The sequence below is a fragment of the Aythya fuligula genome, chromosome 4 (genome assembly GCF_009819795.1).
Source record: "Aythya fuligula isolate bAytFul2 chromosome 4, bAytFul2.pri, whole genome shotgun sequence".
NCBI lineage: Eukaryota > Metazoa > Chordata > Aves > Anseriformes > Anatidae > Aythya > Aythya fuligula.
In genome coordinates this window covers 10,307,665-10,323,322 of record NC_045562.1, presented here as the reverse complement: position 1 = coordinate 10,323,322, position 15,658 = coordinate 10,307,665, and the positions used below count along the sequence as shown (strand labels likewise).

At 36.1% G+C, this 15,658-nt stretch overlaps 1 protein-coding gene across 1 annotated transcript in view; it reads left to right on the top strand.

The window, feature by feature from the left end:
- The window catches only part of GRID2 (glutamate ionotropic receptor delta type subunit 2), a 709,039-nt gene that overhangs the window by 141,208 nt on the left and 552,173 nt on the right, over positions 1-15,658 (top strand). The gene's annotated exons all lie outside the window — the stretch shown is intronic.

The window sequence follows — 15,658 nt, the reverse complement described above, 5'->3', positions numbered from 1 at the left end:
TCCTAAGCATTTGTATCTCTTCCTTGTTCTACCCTCTTTCTGAGATACAGAACATATGTTTATTGTTGGTATGTTATTAGACTTATGTTAAAAAGAAAACAAAAATTGGTGACTTTCTATACTTGTGTTGGCCACTCTGAGTTCAGGTAGAACTTCGGATTTAATTAGCTAACTTGCAAACTGTTGCCGCAATACCTGTGAAGTTAAAGGTTAATATCTCTTTGGATTCAATGGGCTGTTGACAAGGTAGTGTTAATAAAAAGGTGCTTATCTAATTTTTTTTTTTGTCAGTGACATTCTTAATTTTTGAAAATGTATGATTTCATAGTTTTGCTTCATTTGTACATGCAATGAATAGATCTGTATGGCAAGAAGCATTACAATCTGGACTTTGAGAAGGCTGAAGCAGAAAAACATGTGAATTTGAAAGTATTTCAAATGAAATCAATTCAATCTATTCTAGTCTTCAAAAAAAATATCATGAGAACTGAAGCTATCACGTAAGTTTAGAATCCAGAGGGGAGGAAATGGCTAAGTGAGGTCAATCTTTTTTAGAAACTTTCTGCACTGTTAGTAGTTTTTCCCAGTTGGTCCGGATGGATAATATTAGTTGATGCTCTGCGATTCATGTCGATTAACAGTAACATTTAACAATTTCATTTATCAATGAGTCAGAGCATTTGCAAATTATTTCACAGAACTTTGTTTTAAGAAATCTATTTATTTATTTCTGGTTTAAAGAAGGTAGGAGTGTCTAGAAAAGTAAAGCATGCCAAAGGAGTTAATGACCTTATACTTCAATGTTCAATTACTCATTTTTGCCAAGCAGTTACATTTGTCATTTTCGAAAATAACTTAATATAGTCAATACCTGAAACGTGAATGGAGTAGATTTGACATAAGTTTTAATATCATGTGTCAAGGGGAAAAGGTCTGTTGTGATATTGATGAGTTCAATAAAGTATTTGCCAGTAAAAGCTGTTTCTTGTAAATGCATGGCTGCATACAGCTCCATGGCTAGCAAAGCCTTGTATAATTTCAGTGAAGAACAAAGTTTAATCTTGCGCATGCAATATCTGTGAAAAGGTGTTTGTTAACCTATTTTTCTACAGTTAATATGTTTGCTTTTAATTTGTTCTAATTGAATATATGCATTGTACTGTAATGTTTCAATTACTTCATGCCAGGTTCCTCACTTTTCTTTTCTTTTTTTTTTTTTTCTGCATCTTTATATCAATTTTCTCCTGTTCTTCATTGAATTTCTTACAAATGTTAATAGCAGGGAAGAGAATCTGTAACTGTTGCCACATATTTCATGCCTTATCCCTTGGGAGGTGGGGGTGTGGAGTGAGTCCAACCTGTAAGTAGAAAAACACAGAAATCTTAGATGAATAGAACTATTCTTAGAGAAAAAAAAAAAAAAAAAAAAGGCAATGTAGAAAATACTAAATATATATCATTGAAGCATTTGGGCTTGTTTCTGTATCATCTTGAAACCATAGGGTAATCTTTAAAAATAAGAGCTTTCAATGTTTGGCAGAATGTTCATTTAAAGTGTTAGACATAATGATAAGTTACAACTGTCTAAATTTGTATAAAATATACTGCTTTTAGTGAATAGGAAAAGTTCGTACAAACTTACCTCAGATTATAAATCTCAAAAAACAGGAAGCCCATGAGCAAAGATCTGATAAAATGAGGCATTTGTGGAGAAGATACTTACAAATGTATTTTTAATAAATGGTCAGTACGTATGATCTCTACCTTTTCTTTCATTTTATTAGTTAGGGAGTTGCTTTTAGCAAGCAACTCCCAAAACTACGTAAACAGGAACACTCAGATATTTTATATATATTTTTTGAATGTAAAGATAATTAATTTGATGGGACTGGCTGACGTACTGTACTTAATGTTCTTTCCTCTGAATCTTTTTTTATAAATTATTATGGTGTCCTGAAATGTCTTCCATTTGTACCGTAGGACATCTCATTAGTGGTTCTGATTGGAGCAATGAAACTGTATGGCAAAGCTGAATGGTTTTATTGCAGAAGAGCTGTGAATGACATGCCCCATAATATCACTGGAAGTGCCCTCAGGGATGATTTATAAGCATGTTGCAGAGCACAGAAATAGGAGATGAAATTGATTTTCTTTAAGTTAGGGAAATTTTCCTCCCCTTCAGTGTATGCTGTGCCAGAGAGGACCAACAGTGAGTGTGATGCATGCAGTTTTACAGCCTGTTCGTGTCTCAGTCTTGTAGGGCAGTAGGGGCGCTCCATCCAGATGTATCGAGGGCAGGCTGGACTGTGGTGGGTGGAAAGCAAGCCCAAGGCAGATGATTTGGGATGAGGAGGGTGAGGGACCAGTGAGGTGTGTGGCTAGCATGTGGAGCTGCAGCAGGGTGGGCACAGGTTTGCAGAGGAGTGTGGCCAAGAGGGATGGCTGAGGCAAGTAGGTAGCATGTGCCAGACCATCTCGGGACAGCTGTAATCCAGCTGCTGAAATGTGTATGTACCTATGGTAATGTATAATATGGATTTTTCCTTCCTCTCTTCCTCTCTTAATTCACTGCAAGATACTTCACGATATTTATAATGCTCTTCTTTTATGTGAGGTCTCAAAATATTTGTGTGCCTGCATGAGTGAGAGGAAGATTGTGCTTGTTTTTTTTTTTTTGTTGTTGTTTGTTTGTTTGTTTGTGGTTTTGTGTGTGTGTGTGTGCTGTGCCAACCTTGGGTAGTACAAAGGGGTATCAGGAACTTACGTTGTCCTTGTATGGACAATGAAGGAAAAAGTGATAGTCAGTTTTTGCACAGCAGCAAGTTAATACTGCAAGCACTACAAAACAGGGAATTAGAGTCTATACTAGTGCCAGTAATATATATATTGTAATAGCATAGACTTGCTTTCTTCCGAGACTTCAATTTACAGCGGTATTTAAATAGGGGTGGGATAGGCCTTCCACAATATACTTAAACTGTAATTAGTTTTGAAAGGTGGCATATCTATATTTCTTTTTAATGGACTTTTTTTTTTCTTTTATGGGGAATTAGATCAAAATACAAACATCCCTTCTTTCTTGTTTGTCAGAAAATCACTGCATTCCTATCTCTCTCACATTTTTTATTATTCATGTGCTTACTTCAATACAGTAATTAAAAGCTAAATGTTATGGTTGAAGGCCTGGTATTACCTGCAATCCTTAATTTGTCATTAATAATATGACAATCTAGTTGCTGAAGGGCTCATGTGAAATATATGCTTCCTAGGGATTCTCAGCCGAGTTACCTTGCTAGACACCACTAGGTTTCAGTCCACTGCTACTTATTCTCTTGTCTCCCTTGTCTTCTGTTTTCCACAAAGTCCTATTATTTTAATACCGATTTACGTGTATCTGGGGGAAAGCATTTTTCACTGATGCAGGTATTATTGTTCGCCGTAATTCCTATCCCAAATTTAAGAGGGTAAGTGGAGGATGGGCGGGCTATGGTAGCTTGAACCAGAGAATAATACTTGGGCTTTTGCTGATCAGCCTCCTTCAGCAGTACACTTTCTACAGTCCCTATACTGCCATTTTCACCTGCGTGTAAGCGTTAGAGAGCGAACCCTGCAGATGTTAGCAGTGCCAGAGGCACCCACAGCATCTGGAGGGCTGTCAGAGCTCAACAGAACCCATACCCAATGTGTATGAAGGGTCCTTGGAGATCTATTGCCAGTATCTTAAAGCTTGTGGCAAATGTTTCTGTTTGGTACTGCAAACCTTTATTCTACTCCTTTTTCCTACTTTTTTGTTTTGTTTTGTTTTTTTGACAATAACATGTTTTACCTGTCTTAAATAATATAAAGATCTAAAGATCCAATGTTTTATTCTATAGGCTACCTAAAGCGCATGACAAATAGATTTGACTGATGTTGTTTGAAATCCACTTTGTTCGACAAGTTATCCCATTGCAATCATATAAATATAGGTTTTACTTTTATTTTTTTTTAACCAACCTTTTTGTCATTCAGGTTAGTCACCAGAGTATGCTTACAGACACCAACTCAAGCCTTCGTAATGGCTTTTGAAAGCTTATTGTGATCAGTGAAGTAAATAAGGCAGTGAGTCATAACTAAATGGGATTCAGCTGTAGAGTAAGAGAGGTTTGTAGGGCAGCAGTGTGTATGAAGGTCACATGCAGGATTTTATGCAAGCAAAGTTTTATGGTCAGAAATTATGGCCTGATGGATAAATCTGCTTTGGCCTTTGGGACTAGATGAGTGTAATAAGATTGTCCTTTCCTGTTTCTTTGATTGCTATGGAAAACTGTTTAAATCCACAGATTTCATGGACTGCTAAACTTTCTGTCACTTTGTGTCAGTTATTTCTTCGAATTTCTTAGCCTTCATGGTGCTGTTTATTAGCCAGTGCATGTTCAGTTTGAGATTAAACCTTTACAAGTTTGCCCTTCTTCATTGGCTTTCCATTTCATTCCAGGTTTGCTTTCTTATTTCCCAATAAAATAGATTTTGATGCGAAAAAATATTGATACCAATATTGAGGGGGGGGGAAATCATTTTGGACTAGGATTTGAACTATAAAATATTTAGGGGGAAAGGAGTAGAACTGTTTCAGAAGTGATATCAAATTCCATTGTAAATTCAGAAACTATTGGAAATGTTGGCAACTGCCAACTGCATGTATCATCTGCACTTCAGTACTTCAGAAAATATGGCAAAATGCTTTTTGAATTACCTAACCCTTTATGCGATCTCACAGTGTAGCAGCAGTGGTGGCGCTGACCCTTTCCCAAAGCTCTAGGTGGGAAGTTTGGTACCCTTCCACGTTTCTCTCATTTTAGTCCTACAAACCCCACAAAACCAGCCATATCTCTGATTTGCAGAAATATGCCATGAGGAGTCCAAGTGTTGGCAGCTGAAGAAAAAAGCAGATTTTACAACTCCTGTGACAGCTGGGAAGACAGGGCTTGCATGGGAGAAGATCAGGGAGAAGGGAAGAGTAGGTATTGGCTGAACTAGAAAAGGGCATGCAATAGAGGCTTTGCTTAGGAGGAGCAGAATGTATATTTAACACATTTTCAGCAACAATTTCAAAGCTATTGTGACCTTCCTTTGCCTGAAGGTAATTTACCAAGAGCATACTGCAAGCTGTAAAAGGACCAGATTTATTCTGAGTAAGGCATCGTACTGATTCAGCAGTTACAGTAATTGCAAGACTTCCACAGCTCTCCTGACATGGAATTTGGGGCTCCAGTATTTTCTAGTTCCGAGTTCTTACTGTAGTGCTGTTTTCTTCACTTGCAGTGCAACTTCCAGTATCATTGTTTCTAGCTTGAACACTAAACTCTGGCAGCTGTAAACTGTGCTTGACTTCCAGATACTTGAAGATAAAAAAACAAACAAACAAACAAACAACGTTCAGCTCAACCCCCACTCTCCCTAAAACCAAATAAAAGTAAAATAAATAAAATCATTCCCTCCATCAAGAATGGCTTTTTCCAGAGTACTTTATACAATGTTAAAAACATGCTTTCAGGAAAAGAGATGCAAGCCTCAATAGTCCACAGCATTCACAGATGGCAAATCTGAGAATATTAAACTAGAGATCAAGTTTAAACTAGAAATACTAGTGCAGCTGAAGAGCTGTTTCTGAAGGATAGTGTCCAAATAGCTGAGGAAAAGAAGTGAGGAGGAAGGGGTAAGAGGCCTTGTATGGTGCAAGGCAGGGCAAAATCCTGGCATCTGTAGTTATTGTTCTCCATGTTGTCTCAGTGGGTGCCTAAAACCCAACAAACGCACAGTTCGTGACTGCTGTATATCTTTGTTGTGGTTTAAGGGGAAAAAAATACTGGAGTTTCCATGGAAACCTCTTCTCTTCAGGTGACCAGGAAACCCAGTAGCATCCCACTGTTACACTCAGCCCTATCACAACATTCAGAGTGATCGATACAGCTGGAGGCATTTCTGTGGGACCATGCATCAAAACAAGGAGTTGGCATTTAGGATTTGGCATTGCATACCCTCATTACCTTTTTTCAGTCTTTCTTTCCTCATACTTTCTCGTGACTTTAAAATAGCAGGAGTGATTTTCCTAAAGTGAACACCAGTTGCCAAAGTTTGGCTCAACATTAATTTTTTGTGCTGTATTTTGAACTTTCTGTCACAGAGCCTCCGCTTTCAAATGACAGACAGCAGTTTAAATGGTCCTGAAAGAACTTCTTTCCCAGACTTTTGCTTAAAAAGCATATGACTCTCAGGCAGGCTACTAGCCTTCTTTTCCTCTTTTAAAAAAATGAATCAAAAAAAATGAGTAAATAACTGGACAAGTGTTAAGCCCTTTGATGCTGGAGTGCAGAGTGAATTTTCTCACATCACCATTGTAGTAACTATATAGGCTGATATTTTGCACTACTGGCACTTTAAATCGAGATCAGATCATTTCTGGTTTTGCAATGTGCGTTTTTCCACTCACAGTTCAAGTGCCCAATATGTGCTTTCATATATTAAAGACAGTACTTCAGTTTGCTGTGTTAATGTACTCTGACACGCTGCTAGTAGTTTACTTTAAAGAGGGCAATACAAATTGTGATGTGATTAAATAATATCAGTAGTACACTTAAATGTTTAAAGCCACTGTGCCTGAAGGCTTTTGGGGTATTTTATCAAACAGAAGTATAGAGACAAAGCAAATGAGAGGTGCTTCATCTTCCCAGATGCCAATTATTTATCTAGCACCCTAGGCTGTTAGTCCCCCAAAGCAATCTCCTTAAATAAGTAATGGACGTCCTATCCAGATTTCCTCCACATCTTTTTGAGAAGTGCTGTCCACAAAAATCACTCCAGCAGTCAATCATCACTGTCCAACTAGAAATGCATGTTCACAGGCAGGCCTCACAGCATGTGCTGGCAACTACCAAGCAATCAACGACTGGTTTGGGTTGTTTCTGGTATGTGAAAGTAATTTCCCAAATCCTTTTTTTAAAAGTAACGTTAATGATAATTTGGGAGTTGTGCTTCTGCATTTCCCAAATTCTCTGAATTAAGTAAAAGTCGCTAAGTCTTTATATCATGTGATCACATCCTATGTTTTCTTTTATCTTCATCTTTATATCTTTTGTTGTTGTTTTTCTAATCTCTTAGCACTTTGAGCACAGCCTATATTCTGATCTGCATCTGAAACATTTGGGCATGTATGTGGTACAAATAATTTCAAGCACACTCCTCTATAGGTATATAATCAGAGACAAAATGTATTTTATGGAGGACAGGAGTGTTTTAAAATCTAATTCTGATAATGAGGAAATGAGCCATGACACTCTAGAGGTGAAGCCTGAAGTAAATTATGAAGGTCATTCTCCTAGATAAGGAAATTAATTATATTTTATCCAAGTTCCCTGTTAAACAGAACCTTTATATTGTATACAAGCAGGTAGTTTTGACTAAATATCAATTTATGAAAAATGATCTGATCAAAAGAGAGCAGTTAGAGAGACTTGGAAACTAGGTGGAGTTTTATTAGAACACGACTTGTAACAGAAAACATAACCTCATGTTATCTTTTTGAAACAATGTCTGCTCTTGGACTTTAACACTCATTCTATTTAACTGTTGATGTGACTTTAGCTGTTTTGATTACTGTCCCTTTTGATTTTTTTTCCCTTTAAAAACTCAGTAATTTTTCTGTTTATTTTAAGGGCATATTTTCTGCAGAAATTTGTAGAATTTAGCAGCATTTTTGTATCCTGCTTCTCTGGGCTGTTCCACATAGCTATAGCTCTATTATTGCTCGAAGCAGAAAATGTAGCTGCAGGTCATAGCCATGACCTGTGATATCTGGAAAAAGCTGAAATCGGAACGAACCTTCCTGAGTGTGAGGCCACAAAATGCAATTAAATAAGTGAAAGTCTACAGAGGTTTTTCTTCTGACTCTGTGTCTTATGACAAAAGGGTTGTGATATATCGGACTCTGTCATCACAAAGTACCAGAGCTGTACTCAGAAATTACAGTTTAATGTCACAGAGAAAAGATTTCTGCTCATCCCAATCTTCTATAACCTGGTGCAGGAAGGGAAGCAAGCAAGAAGCGACTTCCATTTTCAAAAATGTTTTGTTTTAATGCCAAGTTGTGTCTCAGTGGCAAGCCTTGTGATAGTCAGCCCTTGCAAAAGAGATGGGAAGGGAGCATGATCTCCCCTTCCAGGTGCAGTCAAAGGTTGGTAATGTTGGATGCAAGAAACCAAAAGGAATTTGTGGTTTAATGGCCAAATACAGATGCAGCTAACTGCCTTCAGAGAAGACTCCTACATTTCTGAGATGTCACTCATGCAGTGAAAAGAGGTGCCACTACTTCAACTCCTGAACAGGGAAGAGGAATGTTCAGAGAAGATAAAGTTCAGACTACCAAAAGGAGGTAGTTTTGTTTGTTTGTTTGTTTTTAATTGCCTAGGTCTAACAGCTAATATGCTCTCTAATGAGTGAAATCAGAAGTGTGAGGTGATGTTAAAAGAAAGATCTGTCAAGGCACTTGGAAAAAGACTCAGTAGTACTACTGAGAACATGTGAAATTTTGAGTTTCATTCTGAAGTCTTTGCTAATCCTAATTCTCTGATATAAGAAAGGAACAGGAAGTAAATAGGTATACATGAAAGAAGATAACTACTACTTGATTTTTTTGCCTTTCCAATATTTTCTGTCTTTACTTATTTTTCATTTTAACCTATTTTGACACAGATGGATCAAATGCTGAGCTTACTCTTCTGTGTGCTTGACTAATTGAGTTCAGTGCATCAAGGGGTAGATCACATACATTTCAATTCTGTAATAGGATGGAACTTTTTTTTTTTCATTGCCTTTCGTTATTTGGAGGATTAACCTTTTAAAAAAGATCACCGTCCAGGTCATCCCTGCACAAAATTGTCACTTTTCCCTGTGAGTCACACTAAATTTACAGTTCTTTAAGCACAGACATACTTCTTTTTCAATATTTGTCACCTAATTTTATTTGGAGAGCTTTGGAAGAAATCAACATTTTAACGTTTGCATTACAATACACCATGAAGAATTTCCCTAAGACTGTTTTGTTTCTTCCTCTTTGCATGGGATCACTTGACCATCACCAATTTCTGTTTGAAAATGTATTATTGAAGTTATTTTTGTGTCAGAAGGGAGAATTAGCAGTCATAGTTCATATAAAATAGTACTTAAACCTTCCACCAGCTGAGTCTTTGGGTCAATAAGGCTTGGTCGAGGCAGGTTCAGGTCCTTCACAGGCAAAATGCCACCAAAAATCAGTCGATGGGCTGGGATGTGTTACATAGAATCACAATTCTTTAAGAATTGGATTCCACATATAAAAAGCAGTTGTGGATGAAACAGATAGGGCTGGATGTGGCTACTCCCCACTCCTTTCTCATATCAATACATTCAACAGGAAAGGCAGATGGTTAAGATGCTTGTTTTTAGCTAGTGCTGTCATCCTAAGACACCATGGAATTTGTGTAGAACGGTTCTCAAGCTCAAATCACTGTTTTAAGTGAAATGTGCCTAATAAATGCATTTAACAACAGCATGATCATTGCTGTTGCTGGAGTGTGTAATAACTGTGGAGAATTTGTGGTTGCGTAATGCAGTGAAGGGATGGAGCAAATGTAGATTGTCTACCTTCATTGGTGCTGAGATGATGATATGTTCATTTTGGTGTGGGGAATCCTTTTTGTTGATGCAAGTGAAGTTCATGAAGATTGTGTGATGAATGTTGATGAACATAATAGGAATTTCTAACTTGGACTCTCGTGTCCAGTCCCACAATGAGGTTGATCCAGGTAACGAATTTGCCGGATCATATACATTTCAACTCTATTTTTAGGTGACTTTCTGCTCTTCAGACATTTGGTTCATGTGCAGTCTAGCTTTACGGGAAAGTTAGAAGCTGCTATGAATCAGCAGATGTCTTTTTCTTATCTGAAACTGAAGAATTCATTCATTCTAGAACTTAAAAATGAGTTCAAAACTGTCTGTGGATAAGTGGCTTCACATCTGATTTGATAAAGAATTTTGAGAAATTTTTCTTTATGTCACTGTTTCTTGTATTGTTAAACTTCTCCACGTCCTTCTCCACAAACAAATTTTCTAGAAAACTTCTTGAGTTCTTGTTTTAGGGATAACAATAACATATCCATTTCTCTTCCCATGCCCAATTTATCCCTTTTATTTTTCCTTGCTGGTCACTGGTTATTTGACAGTGCTTGTGTCTAGACAATTTCTATAACATGAATGTATAATACAATTTCTATAACATAAATGTACAATAAGCTAAAACAAAAGCACAAATCTATAGCTTGTCTCATGGAAAAGTCAAAATTCAGTACTCTGACTTACTTCTGAAGAACAGCATGGTTACTCGTGTTGGAAGCAGCAGGCTCAGCGAACCTTTCTGAAAACTTAAGTGAGATTAGGTGTACAATAGCAAGATGGAAAATATTGAATGTAACGTATCCATGGACCCAACAATGTCTGCCATAGTGATTTAATCCAATGTTAATGCTGAAAATAACAGAAATGGAATAAAAATAATACATCTTACTGTATTATTTTCCATGTTTTGTAAAAATTGCTTGCTGCATGAGATCTTGGTTCAAACAACTCTCAACTAGAATTTCCTGGATAATTCAAGTCAGACTATTGATTACCTTCACAATGCAAAGGGGATTCAATCTGAGTAAAACTAGCAGAAATATGGGGAATTAAAGGAAGGTCTGTCAAAATGTAACAGAAGCAACGTAGCGAATGAGATAGTGGATAACTGCTATCATATTTTTTTTTTGCAGATATTTCTTTCTCACAGACTGACAAGCTGAACTGTGTTACTGATTTGTAGGAAAACAGTGAGGGATGGTATAAAGAAAAATGTGTAAGCAGTATTTAAATATTTGTTAGTGCCTTTCTTAACAAGCTTAATATCATGCATGTTTGAATGCAGTGGTTTTAATGCTAGATCTTTATAAAATATCCAAATTGCAAATATTAAAACAAAAACAAAAACTTGATGATGGCTTTTGTAATGCTTTCTGGAAGATGAAAAAATAGAGTAAACAAAAGTGTAGGTGTTTATGGATTGTAGCACAATAAAAATGGCTTGCAGTCTTTCCTCTCTGCAGCCTCCTCAGATTCTGAATATTAATGGTGACATGAAGCCACTTGGGAAGCATTATAGGATTCATTGCAAGAAATGTATCCCTTATATAGAAAGGCTCATGCATTTTTGAGAAACAAACATCCCAGCCAGAAGCAAGGGTTCCAAATGTAGTTTTTGGTGACACCTTTGCAGCACAGGAGATCTTCACTTGCTGCCCAGCTGCAGGTTACAGAGAGAATGATGATTCTCTTGTCTAGGATATTATCACTTCCTCTAACTTTGTAAATTGCTCTGTTCCTTGAGATGCTGGCCATTTTGATTTCAAAGGAGAAGTATAAGTCTTTATGCATATTATCAGAATATTCATATTTGTTATTCATATTCAGATTTTGCAGGGTTGGAAAGCTTTAAGTAACGTTGTGGTGTGTATATTGGGATACTTGAAAGGGTTAAGAGGCTTTTTGATCATTTTAGTACATGATACAATTTAGTACTAAATAGGTATCTTGTTTCCTCTATAAAGACCACAGAAAAGCTGGAGAAACACTGTTGTGAAGAAGCTTGTGCTACTTCTTTCCATTTCTTTGTGGAACCTGAGGAATAAAAGGATTGCAGTCTCTGAGGGTATCAGTTGTGATGCACACAGAAGCACTTTAGCCGAATTATTAATTGTTAGTATTTATCAAGCAAGAGTAAATTATATCATTCAAAGAACTGGAATACATTGACAAACATGGTTCTTTTGGAACATGAAATGAGCACCTACTTTTCATGATTTGAATAATTTATGTCTCATGTGGCTGACTAATCTGGAATCTCTTCTACCTTCCAGCCCCACTTTATACTGAGGACTCTAAAATTTTGTTACTAGAGATGAAAAGCTATCTCCCATGGGGGAGGTGTATCTTTAATTGTGTATAGATTACAGAAATGGATAAGGAGTATTTAAGGCTAATTCTATAGCTCTCACTTTCAAAATGGGAGAAAACGATGAGTAGAAACCGATTTCTGTAACCTCTGTTGGATTATGAACAATGACATTGCAAGAAAGAGGTGGGTTTGCATTTTTCAGCTAATAAAGGGAATTTGAAGTTGTTTCCTCAAATTAGTCATATGTATGAACTCTTGGTATTTATATATAGCAATACATCAATGGGAAAGAAAGTACTGCAATTATAGAGGAAAAGAAAAAACACCACCACCTTCAAACAATAGAATAGTTTTGGATAAAGAAGTGTGTGGGTACATACAGGATATTAACTGGTGATAAAATTCTTATAGTTACCAAGGCTACAAGAACATACACGATGTGATCTTAAAATGCAGCAATAATCTCTTCCTTTAAACCTATCGTTGTAGCAGCAACTTAAGCATTTCAAATAGACATTCCCTAAAGCTTTACCTGGTATAAAAATTACTTGGCAGACACATCTGTCATGCAGAGTTGTTACATCTGGCAGCTGGAATATGTATCTAGATGGAATAGACTGCAGTTTTGGAAATACTAGAATTTTTAGAAAAGCAGGATATAATTCCCACGTGTATGTTACGCTTGGATGAAAGAAACTTTGAAATGTTTATCTAGCTTTGGTAGTCTGTCTGTCAACTCTCTTAGAGCTCATTAAGAGAGTATGCAGTCTAATTGTTTCTTAAATTGTTTAATTATCTCCATATACAAGTGACTTAAATTTAATAATAATATTTCATATCTGGTCTGTCACTGTCTCTCATAGTTACGGAAGTGTAAACTTAAATGGTCTGTATAACGAGATTTACTTTTCCTGTTTCCAGTCTGTTTTTTTAAACAACTGAACCAAGTTTTGTCTTCCTGTATGCTGTGCTTTGGACTTCACTACATTTGGAAAAAGCACATGCTACTTGGTTGGATTCCCTGTTGCAGACCTCCTCACTAGTGGTCTGCAGGGCAGTGGTCATATGGACTAGGAACAAGAAAAGATTATAACTCCAGTGGGACAAAGTGGGGTGAAAGTTACTTTGAACCCAAAGAAAACATTTCGTGTTAAGCTAGGATATAAATTAAAAGAGGATTAACTATTTCTGAACAGATCTTTTTATGGTCTCTTCTGGTCTACAGAGAATGTTGGCTATGAATGTCCATGAAGATATGTATATGAAAATAAGAATAGTTATTTTGGAACAAATTTCTATGCAGGTAGAATCTATGGTATTCAAATATCAAACTTGAGACAAAGTTTCACTGCTTTGCTTTAGGATGCTTTGCTTTGATTTTTTTGATGCTTAGTTCTGTGTATGTAAATGCATTATTTGCTTTGGAGAAGATGGAAGCAGAGCATTAGGAGAAGGCAGAAGAAAAATTATCAGGACGCCTGGAGGTTTTATATAGCATTTATTTTTCAGCAGAATAAGTAACCTATATGAGATTTCACTACAGGAAAAAAAGTCCTGTGGTCTTACTAGTTGTTGCTCCTAGGGACAGTTGTCATTTCATACAGTTTTGCCTATCAATGTAAATAGCAGTTTATACTGGAGTTAATTTTGGATTTTCTAAAACCAGTTCCCAAATATATATTTGGGTGTATATATATAATAATAATTTTTTTTTTTACAAGTGTACCTGCACCGCATCTCAACTTAATACAGTTATCAGATTGATGGGTACTGACTAAAACCTGTACTCTTTTTTTTTTTTTTTTTTTTTTTTTATCAACTTGGGTAGGTTTTCATTATTCTGCTTATGATCATCAATACTGCAACGAGAGGCCTGTAGTTATGGGGTTACTCTCCTTCAGTTTTGCAAAAATACTATTTGTGTTATTGCAGAAAATCTTCAGTATTCCAAGTGTTATTGAAAAAAAAAAAAAGGGCAAACGAAAATCTACTACTATCAGATTAGCTATTATTTCATCAGCTAACTCCTAAAATTCTTGGATTATAGATATTTATTTTAGCCTTACTAATTTGAAAATATTTCTCCTTATGAATGAAACTGTTTCCAGAAAATTATATAAACATACTGAAAATTGATCTTTGTTTATTTTTTTTGAATGGTGGTGCTGTTTTTCCCATCTCTCTCTTTGCAGCAGCATGCAGCCAGCAGCTCAGCCTTCCTGTCTGTTTACAGCATCAGTATTTGGGCTGTTCAGAAGGGCTGCCAAATGGTGTGATGATAATCAGTCACAAGAAGCAAGGCTATGACAATGCAATGCAAATGCCCAAGGAGAAGAGAGAAACGTTCCCCTGGCTGAGTTAATATCAATCGCCATTCTCAATTTTCAGAGGCTCCCAAGAGTGCAATTTAGCATAATGTGCATTGTTGGAAGCTGAGAAAATCAGGGATGGGGTTGAGATGTTTCGGGGGGTTATAATTGTTATCAGTGGAAAGGCACCATACCTGAATAGCAAGAATTTGACATTTATGAGCATTGTGACTCCATTCCTTTCCCTTTTCCCATTTCCCATAGCATCATATTCAGGTTGTTTTCAATAACACTTTGTTTTCAGTGTACTAACAAATTAAATCTGTTTACTCCAACACAAATTCCAACTTCAGGAGAGACAAGCTCAAGTTTATTGCCTGATTCACTTTTTGCTCTTTGCTCTGCATTATTATAAGAGGGCAAGAGAGCTTCATGTTTTATTCAGTTAATACAATATATATTTAATTTGCATTTTTAATGTTTTTGAAGGTGAAGGATAACAATTTCAGCAGTGCTGAACATGGTAATTTAATTGGTTGTAGTGCAATCCTAAGATTCTCAGAAATTTTTTTTTTTTTGGTGAAATCTTGCAGAGCCTGAAACAAGAGTCCTGGTCAAAAGATCACCTGTGTTTAAACTATCATCCTCACCCCAAGAATTAGTAGGGAGTCACAACTGCACAGCTGCCTTGGTGCTGCCTGTTTGTTCATCTCTTTACAAACATTTACAGAAGGAGAAACCCAACCTAAATGGATGAATAGAGACCACCAAGGCATGCTGAACTCTTCCTTTCATTTCTCTGTAACTGGAAAATGTCGAGGTTATCATTTAAAAGCCATGGTTTCTGTACCTGAGAAATGGAGGAAGAAATACATATTATATTTATATTATTATTATTATTTGATACTGTATATTATATTTATATATACTACTTCTATATATTAGGTGATTATTATAATGGCATTATACATATCACTATCAATAAATAATTTATATGATACATAGTATGTAATATATTTATTTAATAATATATTAATATTTATTTTATTATTATATTTATTAAAAGGGTGTGTATATGAGTTTATGATAGCAAAATTCATATTTCCTAATTCAGTATCTGCCTGTAGGATCTGGGCTTCTAAGGCAGCATTTTATTTTATTTTTATTTTTATTTTTTTACCTGTGCAGATTGTGTTATAGAAAGATAAGCAAAATAAGATAAGACATATACACCCTAGGACTGCTGATGGTTATTGTATGCCTTCTGCTACATTGTTTGTGACTTAAAGGGATGTGGACAGTTCTATTAAACAAAAGGATCTTTATTCTTCAGATTAGATGAGCT